Genomic DNA, 5,144 nt, shown 5'->3' with positions numbered 1-5,144 from the left:
TTGAAGATGTGCTTTACATCCTTTGTTAGTTGTTTTCTTAGATGTTTTATTCTCTTTGTAGCAATTGTGAATGGGAGTTCGCTCATGATTTTTTTCCCTGTTTGTCTGTTATTGGTGTATAGGAATGCTTGTGATTTTTGCACATTGATTTTGTATCCTGAGACTTTGCTGAAGTTGCTTATTATCTTGAGATGTTGGGCTGAGACGGTGGGGTCTTCTAAATATACAATCATGTCAGCTACAAATAGAGACAATTTGACTTCCTCTTTTCCTAATTGAATACTCTGTATTTCATTTTCTTGCCTGATTTCTCAGGCTAGAACTTCCAATACTATATTGAATAGGAGTGGTGAAAGAGGGCACCCTTGTCTAGTGCCAGATTTCAAAGGGAATGCTTCCAGTTTTTGCCCATTCAGTATGATATTGGCTGTGGGTTTGTCATAAATAGCTTTTATTATTTTGTGATACATTCCATCAATACCTAGTTTATAGAGAGTTTTTAGCATAAAGGGCTGTTGAATTTTGTCAAAGGCCTTCTCTGCATCTATTGAGATAATCATGTGGTTTTTGTCTTTGGTTCTGTTTATGTGATGGATTATGTTTATAGATTCTTATGTTGAACCAGACTTGTGTCCCCAGGATGAAGCCTACTTTATCATGGTGGATAAGCTTTTTGATGTGCTATTGCATTTGGTTTGCCAGTATTTTATTGAAGATTTTTACATCAATGTTTATCATGGATATTGGCTGGAAATATTCTTTTTTAGTGTGTCTCTGCCAGGTTTTGGTATCAGGATGATGTTGGTCTCATAAAATGAGTTAGGGAAGATTCCCTCTTTTTGTATTGTTTAGAATAGCTTCAGAAGGAATGGTACCATCTCCTCTTTTTACGTCTGGTAGAATTCAACTGTGAACCTGTCTGGTCCTGGACTTTTTTTTGATTGATAAGCTATTAATTGCTGCCTCAGCTTCAGACCTTGTTATTGGTCTATTCAGGGATTCGACTTCTTCCTGGTTTAGTCTTGGGAGGGTGTCAGTGTCCAGGAGTTTATCCATTTCTTCTAGATTTACTGGTTTATGTGCCTAGAGTTGTTTGTAGTAATCTCTGATGGTAGTTTGTTTTATATTGAATTTTTACTGATCATACATTTCATGGCTCCCTTGAGGAAAACCTTTCACAATAAGGTAACAGGTTATTCTAAAGGCCTCCCTTACTAATAACTCAAGATTTCGACCCTTGATGTCTTCTCTTAGGAGCTCCCTTTGGGAGCCTGCACAAGTCAGTGGAGAAGAATGCTGACCTGGCAGGAGGGAGTCTGGGTTCCATTCTCAAACTTACCTGTCAGTAGCTACATCCATGAGGAAGTCACTTCACCTATCCGGAATCCAAGTTTCCACTATTAGATGAAGCAGCTAATTACTGTTCCTCCCACCTCTAATGTTCTGTAATTCTCTGATCCTGTAACTGGAAGCAGTGGTGCAGGTTGGTGCTGGAGAACAGAGGCATTCCTCCTGTCATGAAGTGAGTTGTGAGCTCCCCACCCATCAAATCCATATATTGAAACCCTAAGCCCCATTGTGTCTCTATTTGGAGACAGGGCCTTCAGAGGGGTAATTAAGGTTAAATGAGGTTATAAGTGTGGAACCCTAAGCCAGCAGGACTGATGTCCTTATAAGAAGAGAAAGAGGCCTCTCTTTCTTTCTCTCCACATGCACACAGAGGAAAAACCATGGGAAGACACAGCGAGAAGGTGGTCATCTGCAACCCAAGGAGAAATCCCTCACCAGACAGCAACCCAGTGGCAACTTGACCTTGGATTTCTAGTCTCCATAACTGTGAGAAGATACATTGCTGTTGTTTAAGCCAGTCAGCCTGTGACATTCTGTTAGGCAGCCTGAGGAGACTAATATACCTCCTCATCCCTCAAGCACTGGACTATGACTTGGTCTGTGGCCTTTGGGGGTGTTTGCATTTAATTTTCTTCATTGGCAAAGGAATAGCAACGTAAATTGTCTCCTGGAAAAGCAAGCACCCTATTGCTTTGGAATTTATGGAGTGGAGTCGTGGGTGTTTCTGGGGTGTTTTCTCTAACTCTAATCAATTTTCTAACGTGAGCTTTGTGTTCAACAGTTCAATTCAATTCTGAGACTGCCTTCCTGATGTTACTATCAGCTCCCAAAGTTAAAGGGCTCGGTCCCACAAAACTGCCCTCATCTCAGATACCAGTTGCAAATCCCAGCTCATGATTATTTCTGACTGACTGGCTATAAATTGGGGATTCCCATGACTTCCTCCTCATTTGGTAATTTGCTGGGATGGCTTAAAGGACTCAGGAAAACATTTTATTTATGTTTAGTTGTTTAAAAGATACAATTTGGGAACAGCCAAATGGCAGAGACACATAAGGTAAGGGTTAGGGTGTATGTGGTATGGAGCTTCCATGCCCTTCCACAGTGCTCCATCTTCCCAGCACCTCAATGTGTTCACCACCCAGAAAGCTCTCCAAACCTTGTGGTTCAACTTTTTTTTTTTTTATGGAGTCTCGCCCCGTCACCCAGGCTGGAGTGCTGTGGTGCAATCTCGGCTCACTGCAACCTCTGCCTCCCAGGTGCAAGCAATTCACCTGGCTCAGCCTTCTGAGTAGGTAGTATTACAGGTGTGCACTACCATGCCCGCCAATTTTTGTATTTTTAGTAGAAGCAGGGTTTCATCCTGTTAGCCAGGATGGTCTTGATTTCCTGACCTCATGATCTACCCGCTTTGGCCTCCTGAAGTGTTGAGATTACAGGTGTCAACCACCAGGCTGGGCCTGTTCAATAGTTTTTATTACCCAATCTCTAGTCCCTGCCACTCCTTCGCTGGAGCACGTCCAGTCTCGATTGGTCCTCTTGTACCAGTGTGGAGGACCCAGTGGGGTTACTTTCTGAGCAAAAACAGGGTGTGGAAACCTTAAAAATACATTGCTACTGACTAAAGAAGTTTTCGGAAACTTCTGCCAGAATATCTCGGTTGCAGGGCCCTGTGTAGAAGTGGGCAGCTGTGGAGCAAGTGGATGGAGGCCACTGCTTTCCTAAAGGGAAGGCCTACACTGTCACCCCAAAGCCCCAGATCACAGGACTTTGTAGAGTGTTGAGCTTCTGTGTCTCTTGTTCGGGAGTTGCTTGTCTCAACACTTTGTAGAAGCGTTGAGCTTCTACGTCTCTTCCTTGGGAGTTGCTTCTCTGGGATAGGAAGTGGTCTCATGCTAGTAACTGGTCTAAGGACCCATGGAGGGGAGCAAGCAAGCTGCAGAAGAGCTGGACGCCAAACACAGGGCATCCCTGCGGGGAGTCCGAGGGACCTGCAGGCCCAGAATAATAGCAAACATGAGGGTCAAAGGACTTGAACTGGACCCTGAGTTTCCTGTGAGGCCACAGCAGAGCTCGTCCAGGATTTCTTGGTGGAACAAGATATTAACATTACACAGTGGGGTGGAGAAAGCGGGGCCAAAGACAGCTTTCAGTGCCTGTGAACACACTGTGCCTGGCCCTGCTGGGAGAGAGAGTCACGCATATGTGCCAGGCTGGCTCCAGGCCCCACTGTCCACACTCCCAGGGTCTGTGGTGAAATCGAAGTCATTCTCACTCCCAACACTGGAAGTATGTCTAATGTGGAAAGAGACCACATTGAACTCTGACTTCTATTGTCCTCTCAAAGCTGTGTGTTAAGCAAATCGGCATAAAGGATTTCCTTCTCTTTTACCTGGCATTGGGACATCTATATTAGTGTTCATAATGTCACTCCAAAGGCACTTACTGAGAAATCTCGAAGGTGAAGGATTTGTTCTGAATTTTCTAAGAAACAGATTTTTAAAGAAAAGGCACCTCCTATCTTCTGTTTCTGAAAGTTTGTAATCTATGGGCCAGATAGAGATTTTCTGTATCGGGAATACATGATTTTTTTAGGTTGGGAATTTACATGAATGCTTGGGTATATTTTATATGTGTAAGAAAACCAACTCTAGCCTGGGCACGGCGGCTCATGCCTGTAATCTCAGCACTTTAGGGTGCAGAGGTGGGTGGATCGCCTGAGGTTAGGAGTTCAAGACCTGTCTGGCCAAACCATGGTGAAACCCCATCTCCACTAAAATATAAAAATTGGCTGGGCATGATGTGATGCACTCCTGCAGTCCCAGCTACTTGAGGCGCTGAGGCAGGAGAATCCCCTGAGCCTGGAAGGTGGAGCCTGCAGTGAGCCAAGATCGCGCCACTACATTCCAGCCTTGGCGACAGTGGGACTCCACCTCAAAAAAAAAAAAAAATCCGAAAAAGAAAATAAACCCTTTTTGTATACTTTGGAAGCATTTTTTAAGAACAAAATTACATTGCTAGTAAAAATATTTATTGTGAGAAGTGTCAAAACAATGTAACATTTGGAATTAATTGAAGTACTGTTTGATCATGTAATACGACATTTCTGTAAATGTATAGATATTGAGGCCTGCATCTAATTCATATCTGAATCCTTAAAAAGTCCCGCTTTGATACTCTATAGGCAATACATTCTTTTTTTTTTTTTTAAATGATGAGCCCTGACTAAGCAGGACACCAAAAAATTCAGTTATAAACTCATAATTGTTCCTCTCCATGGAAATCTTTAGTAAAAGGCAAAAGATTTATTTGTTATGAAGAGAAACCAGAGCATTAGGCAATACATTCTTGCTAAAATTCTGTTGAATTAATTTCTCAAAAGTAAATAGTTGGAGCCACTTACTTGAATACCTCTAGAGTTCTGTTAACAGAAATGGGAACTGTATTCAAAACAGACTGAGAGATAGACCCAGGGGATTACAGATTTTCACTTTGTGGTTTCAGATATTCCCTGTTCATGGGCACCTATTGCCTGCTCTCTCGACACTTCACATTCAGTCTAGTACAGATAGTTGCTTCAATCTCTTTTCTTTTATGCTACACTCAGCATGTGGCTGTGTATACCCATTGGCATCAGCTAATTGCCCACTGTGCCCCAGTTGCCTTGTCTGGGGGCTGAGATGTTAAAAGCCCCTCATATGTGGCCATCTCTCTTGTGATCAGAACAATGTATCACCACTGACTCTTTACTTCCCAGAGATGGGAACTCCCAGCTCCAGCTTTATGAATGTCCT

General features: G+C 42.9%; 1 non-coding gene across 1 annotated transcript; it reads right to left on the bottom strand.

Annotated features, from left to right (window-relative positions):
* Positions 1 to 4,567: 4,567 nt before the first annotated feature.
* On the bottom strand, positions 4,568 to 4,684 carry LOC116552093. The gene has a single exon (XR_004269210.1). It is a non-coding gene; the product is annotated as a U5 spliceosomal RNA (small nuclear RNA).
* Between the last annotated feature and the right edge of the window lie 460 nt (positions 4,685 to 5,144).

The sequence above is a fragment of the Sapajus apella genome, unplaced genomic scaffold, assembly GCF_009761245.1.
Source record: "Sapajus apella isolate SASKATOON/1434 unplaced genomic scaffold, GSC_monkey_1.0 scaffold10, whole genome shotgun sequence".
Classification (NCBI taxonomy): Eukaryota; Metazoa; Chordata; class Mammalia; order Primates; family Cebidae; genus Sapajus; species Sapajus apella.
This window is presented reverse-complemented; position numbering and strand designations above follow the sequence as displayed.